A 13831-nucleotide genomic window follows, 5' to 3' on the forward strand; every position below is an offset into this window, starting at 1 on the left:
GGCGCCGAGCCGGGGGGGCAAAAAGTATACCCACACCTGCTCGGCGCCTCTCCCCGTGGGCAACTCCAGAGTGGAAGAGAGTCCAACCCCTCTCGAGAGGACTGGTCCCAGAGCCCAAGCTGTGCGTGGAGGAGAGTCCGACTATATCTAGTCGGAACTTCTGGACCTCACACACCAGCTCGAGCTCCTTCCCTGCCAGAGAGGTGACATTCCACGAGGTGCTGATTCTCATCCCTGGAAGGAGTCAAAAAAGTACTTCTAAAATCCTTGCTGTCCATCGGTGCACGGTTACACTTATTGTCTATCAAAATGTCATCACACCTGAGAACTGTGACAAAGCCAGAATCGTGGGTTGGGGCTGCTTTTCTACCTGATGGTCTGGATGAAATTCGTCACTGAGGGAGAAAAAAGGAATTCCCACGTTTAGCAAGACATTTTGCAGGAAAACATAAGACCATCTGTCTGACAAATAAAGGTTAACGGAAGATGGGAGATCCAAAAGGACAACAACGCAAAGGACAAGTAAAAGTAAGTAAATGGTTTCAACAGAACCATCTTGAGTGGCCCTGTCCGAGTCCTGCTGTGACATGACCTTAAGAAATCGATTCACCCCAGACATCCCAAGAATATTGCTGAACTGTTTTGTACAGAAGAATGGTCCAAAATTCCTCCTGACCACTGTGCACGTTTGATCTGCAACTACAGGAAATATTTATTTGAGGTTATTGCTGCCTATGGCGGCTCAACCAGTTATTAAATTCAAAGGTGCACATACCTTCTCCACCCTGCACTGCAACCTTCACATGTTGTGTTCAATAAAAACAAGGAAACGTTTTTTTTTTGTGTGTGTGTGTGTGTGTGTGTGTGTGTGTGTGTGTGTGGTATTAGTTTAAGAATACTGCCTTTCTTGTGACTTAGATGACGATCAGATCACATTTTATAACCAAGTGGTTTCAGACATCCAGGAAATTCAAAATGGTTCACATACCTGTACTCTTTTTTTTTTTATTTTGTTTTTATTTTTATTTTTTATTTTTTTTGCAATTGTTTATACAATTGATAATTTCTGATCTAACTAGATTGTGCAGGTATTACTAATGCTGTTATGTTAGCAACATTGTGAATATACTCTATTAAGAGGGACTTTTTTTTGGGTGGGGGGGGGGCCTAGGTTTCATCTCTCACTGAACCTCAACTGACGAACCCTCCCTTTACTTGCTTCTGCCATCCATCCTTACTGCCTGGCGTTAAGCACATTTCAGCAGCGATCAAATCTTCACGAGCGCCCCTTGGGGTGGGGGGGCGGGTGGGGAGGGGGGGTGAGTGACCTTCAATTTGATCATAATGAGATGATTTGGTGGTAAGCGCTGTCACAAAGTGTCACATTGCATTGAATTCATTTGTGACTCCCACAAAATCCCAGTCCCGTCTCCTAGGAGACTGCTGTAGAGTCCAACGGAATTGATGTTGACAAATCCTACGGCGTTTGAATGTGTGAAACTTTCTTTGCAGCCTTTTTCTTAAAAGAAATTGACAGAAACACTTCACGCCGCTGTTAGCGAGCATAGTTGCACTTGCAACACGCTCTTTAGGTGCCTGTTCCTCTGGCGGGTTAGTGGTTATTTTATTTCTGCCTGAATCACAGAGATTCTGTGGTTGTAGCGAGTCCTAATTGTTAAGACAGATTCAAGCCATCCACACTGTTTGTGGCTTCTGCCGAACACGCGGCTGGAGCAGTAAGGACATCCGCTTGAAGACGAAGCACAGACGACAAAGTTCTGCCATTTCCAAAAGGTTATGACGGGCAAAGACGACTCCAATGTGCACTGAGAGTTGGTTCCCTATTGCTTCTGTTTTTCCACCCCTCCCCGTGATGAATAAAGGAGATGTCTTCACATCAAGAGATTTTCATTTTAAGATAACATGGATGAATGGGGACACAACATTTCCACATACAATTTATAGTCGTGAACATAAACCCCAAAGCCCCATCTGCTTAATAATTCAAAATTACCAGACTGAAAATACAAGATTTAATATAGATAAATGAGGGGGGGGGAAGCTATTCTAATAGATACTATTTGTCTTATTGCTGAAATTCATACTCTCCACAAAGTGTACTTTTATTGGTGTGTATCTACGCGTGTGTTTCGGTGTGTGCGCTTGCATATTCATAATTTATCCTCTGTCCAAATGTGATAAACATTTTATGAAGACTTTCTTTTGCATAGAAAGTGTTTTCACACCCCGTATAGTTCATGCTTCTCCGGGTACTGGAAGACAAAAGTCAGTCTTTTCACACGCATGCGCCGGCGTCGCTGCATAGTTCCGATTTCTACAATTATGACTTCAACGACAGTGCAGTCGGATGCATGCGCTCAAGAAAGAGTCAATGAGTAGACGAAATAAACAAAAGTAGTAGGGTGAAGCTCGTTTTCTTCTTAGAATCATACCGATATATCAACTCCTTTACTTTAGTGAAAGTAAAAAAGTACAGACTTAAGTATTACGCACTTAAGGATTACGAAACACGGTACGTGATTTCCAATTATCTGTTGTGCCAGTGGATGGTGTTTTTTTGTTTGTTTGTTTTTTTGTTGTTTTTTTTTGCATTGATGTTGACAGTGGCACGGGAGCTGTATCTCGGACATGGTGACGGTGAACATTTCAGGACATCAGTCGTGTAACATTGAATCATAGGATGTTTGGGCCTTTCAAAACTAGACAAGGACAAAAGTAAAAATAAAAAATTCTGTCACTCACAGGTTTACAATCCCCGTTTGGTGGTGTTGGGAGCCTTAAATTAGTAACATGTTGTTGTCGTTGATTTACAAAGAGCGAAATAGTGTTGGTTCAGGCTTTAATGCTTTCAAAAAAACGTGTTCCCAAAACTTAGGCAACATCGTGAACTGACTAACAAAAACAATTGCTAAATTACCTTAAAAACAATAAAACTGAAAAAAATATACCTTACCTGTATGTTGTTTTTTTTGTTTTTGTTTTTTTTCCTCCAGATTATAGGCCGACAGAGAATTTTTGAACGGCAGATGTTGGTGGTTGAAGAGTTAGTGCAAGACAATGTTTTCGAAACAAATCATTGTTGGAGCCAACAATATTAAACAATTCTCTTAAATAGGATCATGGAGGGAGAATATCTTGCTTTTCAAATCTGTTGTGTGTTCGTTCTTAATGCTTGCGTATTTTTCCCCCTCTTTAAAAGTTAATAAGATCTCAACTGCGGGTGACTTCACCTTCCTAATTACGGCTTTTTTTGTTGTTTTACATCCTGTTGTCATCTGCAAAGGTTAAAAAAAAAATGACAAGCCTACTTTGACAAAGTAAGGAGTAGAAAGAACAGATATCTGTTTTCAAATGTAGGAAGAAAACTCAAAAGTCATCAGAAAAAGAAATACTAGCTGAAAAATCTATTTTAGCACAACAGCAAAGTATTTGCACTTCATTACTTCCCACCACTGGTTATATATATTATTGTATTCATTTATTTTAATGTTATACAGTATGCAGGACATCTATATTGAATTTATAACAGTTAAGAATGTTAAAATGTTAATTTTGAAAACGTTGCCTGTTCAGTTAGGAAGAGAATTTATGATGGTGACAGGTTCTCTGGCACAGATTACTTTAATTTCCATTATTTCCTGTGGGAATCATTCAAAATGAAAATGATTTTTCTACATCTATATTAAATAAGTTAGAAGAAGCTCAGTTGAGAATTCTGTGATGGATGAGGTTCGCCGGGGCCGCAAGCTTTTAATTGACATGTTGCAGGGACAACACGAGCAAGTTTTCTAAGTGGGAGGGAGAGCAATAAATGAGATGTTATCAAATAAAGCAAAAAAAGAGTTGTTGCTGTGTGTCAGTGTGCTGTGGGGTAAACAAACACATTATTGCTCCACGCCAGACATTTTCTTTTTAGCAGGCTGCAAAATGCAGTCAAAGTCTTTATGTGGTTGGAGCGTCACGGTGAGCGGTTTGGTTGCGGCGAGGATCTGCGCCCGCAGATCAATGTGTAATAACAAAAGTCGTGTCAATATAAAACCACATGCCTCCAGGGACGTCCTGACAGCAAAATATCTGTTACCGTGTTATATTGTCGAAATCGTAGATGAGGTTTGCGCTCCTCTTTTGAAGCATGACCTTGCGCATGGAAAAGGACACTTTTTGGGAGTGGGCTGGAGGACGACCGGTAAACGCGGACGTGAGGGGCATGTGAGCGCCGCTGCCGAACCTCCGGCTTGAAGGCTGAAACGGCTACTTGATACTATTACCTCCACCAAGGAATTGATGTGTAATCTTCTCCGGATGAAGGCGCAGATCCAAAACTTGTCAAAGCTCAGATGGCGCCTATACGGCAGCCGTGTCTTCAGAATCCATTTGCTTAGCAGTTGATAAACACTTTGAAATATGCACCAACGCCGGTAACACGATTGCCAGGGGGGAAAAAAGAAATTCATTGCGACAATCTCGGGGCTTTTTTGAGGGTTCCGATTTCTACTGAATGAATCAATACTCTCAGCGTGTTTTCTTTCCAGAAACAGAAAAGGAGAAACTGTCGGAGCTCAGAGCTTCCCTCGTGTTGTGTAAACAAGAAATACTGTATGTTGCCCTCGTGCCGTCGCCTTGATTGGTATGATGAAGAGGCAATTTCAGAATACCTTCATGCATGTAAATCCCGAGCTATGCGCAGCTCTGTGGCAAATTGGGAAATATTTACTTGTATTCTCCGTGCCTACTTGACCCACTTAGATAAATTTCAACTAAATCACTTTCACTGCAGAGACCTGCCGGTGCCCTGCAGATTAGATTTGCTAATGAAGATTGAGGTTATAAATAACCAACATAACCAGGCCTTTCTCTGGGAAATGCTCGGCAGTCCCTCAGAGGAAATGTCGATTCCTTTGTTATGTTTGAGACGATGCTCCTCGCTGCAGTAAAGAACATTGCTTTGCTTCCTGCTTTTCTTGAAAACACTCCAAGCTTTTTGCGGCAAGGCGTACACTTGTTTATGTGTCGATGGAGTCAGATCTGTTGGCTTGCTTTCCTCAGCGATGCAACGGAGATTCACATTGATCCTTGATCAACCCTTCCTTGACATCCACGACGAGTCTTAAGTCCAGCGCGTCTCAGCCGCAAGCTTCAGAAACAGCCGCGTTTTCCTCGACAGACAAATTCCGAGTCCCGCTTAAGTGCCCTCGAGACGGCAGATCCGCACAGTGCTGCGGTTTGAAGTCGAACTATTGGATTTGTAAGGAACCTTTACAAATCCAATGTTCCTACAATGTTATTGTCCCCGTGTTGCTTCTGCTGAGTAAAGCGGGATTCGACTGGATCACGCATGAAGTTGTTTGAAGCTTAATTCATTTTCCCGCGGCGCAGAAAACAATCTGTGGAGCTAGATTAATTTCATCAGAATCAAAATGCAACAAGCTGAATCCGCAATTAGTTTTCCGCTGGAAATGTTTTATCAGGAAGACTTTGGTCATTTATCTGAAGTTTTACTTTACTTTCAAGTTGCTTTGCACTCAAATTGTTTTCCCAAGACGAACGTTTCCCAGTTTTCTGAACTAGTATCACAAACAACAACATCATTATAGAATTTAGCAAATCAAGTTAAACATGCAAACATTTTGCGGACTCTAACAAGCACATTAGAGCTAAACTGAAGCTCAGTTACATTTTACACGGTTTGTGACTTCCATTTAAACGCTGTCTATTCTCATTCAGAAGCATTAAGCCAATAAAAGTTCTCTTCCACTGAACAATGTTTCTCTTGTTCACTGACTCTTAAAACGGAACATTTGCCGGGGAAGCAAATTGACAATGTTTTCTCTCGGTGGTCGGCCACCCCGAAAACTGCTGATCCAACTTGCTCCCATGCGAGTGCCACTCGTTTTGACCCACCAATCCTTCACACGTTGTGCTCATTTACAGGCTGTGACACAGTTAAACTGTCCGTGTCGATTATATGGGCATTTGAGAGTGATGTAGCAGTAAAACTTGATGCTTTGTCCTCGAAGAACAGCTCTCCGGTTCCCCTTTCAAGAGTCAACTATAGATCGGCGGCTTTAGACGTTTTCAGGAAATTAAAGTATTTTCTTGCTTATTATTTCCCCTGACGTGATGACTATATCTGAATGCTGATTCCGTGGCAACTCCGCGGTCATGGTTTACAGTCGTAATATTACTAATCCAGTTACTCAGCTCCATTGGGTGTTCACCGCTCGCAAATAGCACAACTCATCCATGTGCTGACTTTACACTTCAAACGACGTCTCCTCGAGCTTCCCGTCAGAGCGCAGAATAACTGCATAACTGATTTCGAAACGTGTCCTCGTTTCGGAAACTTCCCTAGAGGAAAAAACATCTACAGGCCAATCGGCGAGTGTGTTTTTCGAGCTTTTATAGCTGCCATCAACCGGCGGCTCGTAACATGTATGATTACGGCTGCAATCAAGAGGACTCCGAGGTCCTCCGCCGCATTGGGTTCCGCTCTTGCCGGCCCAGTTTGCCCTTTGAATTGAATTTCAAGCAACTTGAGCGCCATCACTTGCATTTGCAGTGTGTCATCTGCTTGAAACCCATTTTATAGATTGCCGAGGTGGACGGATGCGCACGTCGACAGCAATAATCTGCTTACCTCAAACCCACCTCTCCGATACTGATTAAAATGGACCGAGGTTTTAAAGGGAAGGGACGAGATGCGTTTGACGTGTTGAACTGCAGAACGCAGAAGCGGCCGTCAGAATGTGGCCTGCGACCTCGATCTCGCTAACCTAACTGCAGGGCATTGTTTTCAAAAAGTGTTGTCGGTGATTGACAGCCGGGCTAACAACTATCCGCCTTCCGGAAGACCAGACAAATGTCCAAATGTATTTGCATGCTCACGTCGTTGCACTCATATCTGGCTGTCTAATTAGAGCCTTTCATCAACAAGCAAGTAGAAAAGTCGATGCTTGATCCCCTCTGACTGCGCAAATATTGATTTCCTCTGAGTGTGACGTGAGTGAAATCCCGCTAATTTGCCGTGGAAATATTAGCCAGCCAATAATTATTGGCCTCAAACTGTTGCTTCCGTGACTGTAACAGAATTGATTGGGAGACGATTTGCTTGATTTTTAGTGCACCGGCTCGGCTTGAGAAATACCTACCCTATGTGTCACTATGTGCTACTGCTAAGTCTTGTATTCGTTTATATGTTATTATTGGAACCTGAGTTAAAGGAGACGTACCAGATAAGATACCATAATCCTTTATTGATTGCCCAGAGGGGAAATTCACGACACTGGTGCAGTTTCCAAATGATATTATCAAATATTAAGACTTTTTTTCTGATCTAAAGATGGGTGCACAGATACTGATAACAGTGAAAAATGTAAGCAATTTTGCTCTCTTTTGCTCATATTCAGGCATCAGTCGTGTCTCAGAAGGCAAAAAAAAAAAACAAAAAAAAATGACTACAATGTACTCACCAGATAAGAAAACCATCTTCTATTTATTCTTCTAAATGGAGAAAATGATCCATCCATCCATCAATTTTCTATACCGTTCCAGTTCAGGGTCACGGGAGGTGGAGTACACAAGTCGACATTCAAAGGCAGGGAACATGCTGTATAGTCCAATAGTCGACGGTACGGGCAAGTTAGAGTCCTCAGTTAACCTAACGCGCACGTTTTTGCCATTGTGGGAGGAAACCGCGGCACCTGGGGGAAAGCCCACGCGATCAGGGGGGAGAACAAACACCACATAAGAAGGTCAAAGCCGATATTCGAACTGTGAGGCAGTTGTGCTATGCACAAACGATTGTTATAGAATTGAGATAAAAGGCAACTCAGATACAGTCGGGTTTATTTGTCCTTTTCTATTCATGTAATATTGGGCAACAGTCAGTCAAAGGCGCACAATCGAACAGGATTCGTGCCAGCTTTAACGTGCCATCATGGACCAACGTGACTTCATTTGAAACTTTTCTCATTCGCAGACTCTGATTCATCCAAACAGAGGACGACAGTGCAAATATGGATCAGTTGCTCATGACCGCTGACGATTCTTTCGTTTGGATTTGTCTCTTCGTACTATGACTGTCGTACTGTTTCAACCCCGATGAAAGAAATGTGAGATATTCAACACCTGGAAATCCATCCATCCAATTTCAGGATGTTCAAAAATCACGGGGAGAATCGGTTGTAAAAAAAAAAAAAGTGGACTCGTCGATACCTGGGAAAAAATGCTGACGGTGACCTCTTGTCTCATACGCTAAATAAAGAGAGAAGCCTTGCTGTTTACACACTTTTGAGGGTAGTGTAGTATGATTGGTTGTGAGTGTAGGCGCCAAGGCACCAGTTTGACATATAATAGATATTTTATCCTTTTAGTGTACATGGAGTAACAATGGAAAAAATACCTCATCCTCTGCCTGTTGGATGGAGGAGGAATACATTATTTTGCAGCCAAAGTCACCAGACTATAACGATTTTTCAACAGTAATTGTCATATTTGTGTTTTGAAATTCCCAAGTCAATATTTTCAAAATAAAATGCAACACTTGTTTCAAAGGAAGTTCGAATATGTATGGTGACACTACTGAGCGTAGTTATTCTACAGCTCTCTTTTTTCTTTTCTTCTTCTTTATTTTTTTTTATCAGCGGGGGGCGGGGGGGGTGGGGTGGGGGGGGGGGCTCACTCCAGCAGTACAGAGGGGCCCCATGCGGCCTCAGCCCTGCTTTTGAGTTGGATTCTCCTTTAAAAGAGGTCAGCAGGGGCAGCTCAGTGAAACTAAAAGGCTGCCTTTAAAGCTGTCAAATTGACTTCTTCTTCTTTTCTTCTCACTCTCGCTGCATCACATGATCTCCTTCTGCCGTACGGTTCGTGTCCTACTGACCGCCGGCAGTCCAAGTTCAAAAATATCCAATTTCTCACTGTAGTGTCCATCCAGTGACCAAACGTGGGACTGACAGGTGTGTTTTGTTGCCCAGATGCCACCCGTTTCATTGATTATTAAGACAATAAATACTGTAAGTGACTTCTACGCACACGAAGAGTTGCCAGAGGAGGTGGCTCGGGCATCTGGTTAGGATGCCTCCTGGACGCTTCCGTGGTGAGGTGTTCCAGGCACATCCCACGGGAAGGAGGATCCCTGGGATGACCCAGGACCCGTTGGAGAGACACTCTATCTCTCAGCTGGCCTGGGAACGCTTTGGGATGCCCCACGGAAGAGCTTAACAAAGTGTCTGGGCTTCCCCGCTGAAGCCGCTGCACTTGCGACCCGACCACGAACAAGTAGAAGAAAATGGATGGATGGACTTCTACACTCAATATTAGATTTATTTTTTGCCTGAAAAGACTTAATTCTTGTTACAGGCGTGACAAAAATGGAAACCAGAGTGCTGTCTATGAGTGCTAAACAATTTGGAAGCTTAGAGAAAATGGGAACTCAACAAGAGCCATTGTAGAAACATTGGCCAGCGCCAATACAACCAATTAGAACTGAACAAGTACCAAGTGACAGACGTCGAACAGATGGACGACGATACCCTGTTAGTGACATCATCAATAGTCTCCGGAGAGTAAAGGCATCACAATCAGAAGAAGCAGAAGACTTCATGAGCAAAGGTGCAGAAGCATAAACCACAACATGCAAAGCACTCACGTGAAAGGGAGAATAGAAAGGTCAGGGTGGAATTTGCAATGAAGTGCAGAGACGACAACAGGACAAAATTTTATGCAATGATGAGACAGAGATTAACCTTTATCGAAGTGATGAAAAGGCTCAAGCTTCGAGAACGATAGGATCAGATCATAATCCCAAACATTAGATTATCGGGAATCTCAGTGGAGGTGATGTCACGGTTTGGGCTCACTAATCTTCATTGATGATGGCAGCCGCAAAATGAACGCATGAATCTATAGAAACATTTTGTTTGTCAATTTAAAAAAAAAGATGCAAACGAGTTCATCACGCAGGATGACGGTGTAAAAATAACAAAGGAGTTCATCATTCGAAGGAAGCAGAAGGTTTCAGACTGGCTTAGTCAATCGCCAGACTAAAACCCTATAGGGCATGCACATTATCTGCTAAAGAGGAGACTGAAGGGAATAATTGCCCAAATAAACAACTGCAAGAGGCTGTCGCGAAAGACTGGAAAATCATCACAAAGGAAGATAAAAATTGGGATGGAAATGGATCACAGGTTTGATGCACACAAAAGATTTGTGAATAAAAAATGTCGTCTTCACTTGAATCTATTTTAGTATGGCTTTTGCTCACCTCCAAATTTGGCATTTTAACAGGAGCTTGTCGCCGGACTATTGCCTACTTGCCACTGTTTGCTTGTGTCCAGTGTTTTGATTCTTTGTTTGCTTCGTCTCGTTTCTATTTCAGCTTTTTCTATCCTCGTTCTCAATTGCATATGTTAGTTTCCCATTTATCTCGCGTCGTACTTTCTTCCAAACTTGCGTAGTTTAGATTCTGTTTCTTCGGTGTCTTTCGAGTTACTCTCTTTCTTGGCTCGGGCAGTTAAATTTCTGTTCCTTTCGTTGTGCTAGTTATAATTAGTTCTTGTGTAGCGAAGATTCAGATCTTTTTTTGACTGTAGCGACATCTAGCTACCATTGCGGCTCCACCCATCGACTTTGTTACAGTTTGTTTCTATCGAGTCTGTGTTTTTCACGTCAACACTTTTGTCTTTGTTGTTTTCTGTTTGTACTTTGTGGTTGTCTGCTTTGGAGTGTAATATTCAGCATATTCGCAGCGTAAGATTTTTTTAGTCTACAGCAAAAATAAAGGAATGGAGCTGCACTATTCCATTACTTTCGGAGGGGCAGATAATTTCCGCATTGCGTGCAGTTCCGTGAAAGACATTAATGACGCTCTGGCACCTACAATTTGTCATGGCACGGCACAGCAGAACTTGCAAATGCAACCCTGAGGGGAACGTAAGCTGCCACAGGCTATTTGTTTTTGTTTTATAGGTTGAAGTGCAGCCTCCAGATGGGATCCTCGGATAATTACCATATGGGCCCACAATATTTGATCAGATGTTGCTGGCATTTGATGCTTCCGAAGCGCAAACCAGCAAGAGGCGGCCACGTAAGCGTGTCTGGGCCGCACGTCCGAGCTCGTGAACTGTGACACCGTGATTAGAATACCGACTCGGCTCGGGCGTATGCTGCTGACGGGAATCGGGATGGAGTGCGAGGTGTGGAGGTTGTCTAATTAAGTCACGCGTGGATGCTGTGTGTGGTGTAAAAACGGGGAAATCCTGGAAAGGACAGCAAAGCTGGTGCACAGGAGCGACATTTACAGTGAAGTACATAACAACTGAGGATTTAAGCAAACTACTGCTGAACTTGTGCTGTTTTTGCTCCTGTCACGAAGAATTGTTTTTCCATCTTCATGTTACCAAAGAAACCAAACAAATGGGCCAAAAAGTCATCTTTTGGTAAGTGAGGAAAATAACGAGCCGCCTCGTGTTGCTGAATCATCGCTGTGTGCTGGAATGGGTTCATTTGACAGAGCTGGCGGCTTGCACGCCCACTCCACTGGAAGGCAGTGAGATAATAAGTGAAACAACAAGAAGTGTCTGAGGGAGGATCCTGCTAATGGTATGTCCCCTCTGCGGAGACCTAATTATCTCTGTCTACCCCTTTTCTCCGCTTTATTTGCTCTTCTGCTGACCCCGCTTGGGCCATCGGGCAGGTAACCAGCCGGCGGCACCTGACAGAGAACTTGAAACCGACCCTGATGGACTTTGCTTGGATGTGACTTACGCTGGCAGCAGCCGAAAAACAAGCAAACATGTCAACACATAAAGAAAACATCAGTGCAGCCTGAACGTGGCAGCTTCTGTCTCTCTTTTGTAGCGCTGCAAATTAAATATTTCCCTGAGACGTGCAGACACACACAAATCCTCTCCTTTGTTCGCACGTTCAGAATTGGTGAAATGACTCCCTTTGGGGGGCCCGCGATGATGAGAGCGAGGCGACGGACACAAAGCAGCATAAAGTGAATTAATCATGCACACTTTCTCCAGACCGTAGGCGAGAAGTCACAAGCAGGGGGGGAAAAAAAAAAAAAAAAAAAAAAAAAAGACTCCACACAATCTCCCTCCCAGCACAACCTTCCAGCAAAATTTATTATCCATAATCCTCTTTGTTTTTGTATTGCTGCTTTTTACTGACTGGGAGCCGTACATTGAGGAGGACAACTAAGGTGATCCTCTCGGCACCAGCAAGCTCCTTGACAACAAGTCACATGGGCAAGTGTTTGCAGCAAAACTTTGGAAAGCTATATAGAGACTGTATGCTTTGTGGTCTTTTGTAGCGTATCGTTAAAGAAGGTGTAGTTGTTTGCAATGCACAGTAGCGACTATCAAGCCTCTCCCAGCTGATTGGGTGAGAGGCGGGGCATGCCCTTGACTGGCCAATCACAGGGCAAGTGTAGAAAAACATTTATTCACACTCACGTTCACACCTGGAAAATGTTGTCTTCAATTAACCTAACACGCATATTAGAATAATATATGGCTTTGCACTTATAAAATGTTTTAATTATGACCTCATTCTTTTGTTTTAGTACAAGGTTAAGAAAGCAGAGCGTGTTCCTCTCTCTCTGATATTGCATCATCACTTTGCTGTGAGACAAGTCAAGATGTCTGTGGTTGAGGGGCACCAGTTGCATGAGGACGATGATGGCTGCCTGTTCATGTGCGTATATATAACCTCGCCTAAGGAGAAATAGGCATACACTTCTTAGAGCAGCCATCAAGTTGTATTTGGACGGTCTCCTTGCATGCAAGTTTGAATTTTTCAACAGTTGCTTTGTTACATTTGTCAGACTTTTGCACACCAACAATTTAGAAGCGCTGTAATTCCTACAGTCCTGCGTGTACGATTGTCTCTAAGGAGATTGCCCCAAGTTCACATTTCTACTTTTTGGTTTTATTTTTCATTTTGGTGCTTTGCAGTGCTGCCTTTTCCTTTCTATTTCACAATGTGATGCCATTCTGATGGCACTGGCATGTTCAGTGACACTGCTATTTACTTTTAAGACTAACTAGTTACTGACTGGCTTTTGCAGGTAAATCCATGGTGTTTTGCTACTTGTACGAATTGTTTCGAGAAACGCACTTACTGATTTGCAAATGTCCATGATGATTCGATAAATGTACCAAAGCTACTGAGAAAAACTCGAAACTGTAGATCTCATTATTCTCAAAGGTCTTTTCTTGTCTTGTCTCTACTAAAGGGTTAAAGTTTCCCCCTTGACAATGCGTACACTCCACTCGGAGCCCGAGATTCGAGCGCAGAAACCTCTCAACTGTGAGACAGGTGGTGCTCACCACAAATTGTACCGTGTTGAGGGTAGCAGTAGTGGCAGCAGATGGGCGAAATTAAAATAAGCCATAAACACCTGAGTCCTAAAAGTATCATTTGTCTCATGCAGGCTTCCCCCAAGCGCCAACAGAAGCGGCTTTACCATCCCACTGTGTCGTGTCTTAGTCTAGTAAAGCCTTTTGGGGGGGGCGGTACCAGTTCCAGTAATCAACTGGTTAACACCTGAGGCCTCCACATCGCTTTGCTCACCCACTGCCACAGCTCAGAGGGGTCAGTCCGCCATTAAGTACTCGGCCTTGGGACTGGAGACATCTTCGCCTTACTGCAATTCTATAGGATCCTGTTATTTGTGTACATCTGTGCCAGTGTAAATTGAATTTCCCCTCTTCTCTCGAGGCGTCGTGTGTGTGCGTGCATGAGTGTCTGTGTGTGTCCCAGAGTTTGCTTGTGGTGTTTAACCGACTGCAATTTGTAATGT

Source organism: Phycodurus eques, chromosome 3 (assembly GCF_024500275.1).
Source record: "Phycodurus eques isolate BA_2022a chromosome 3, UOR_Pequ_1.1, whole genome shotgun sequence".
NCBI lineage: Eukaryota > Metazoa > Chordata > Actinopteri > Syngnathiformes > Syngnathidae > Phycodurus > Phycodurus eques.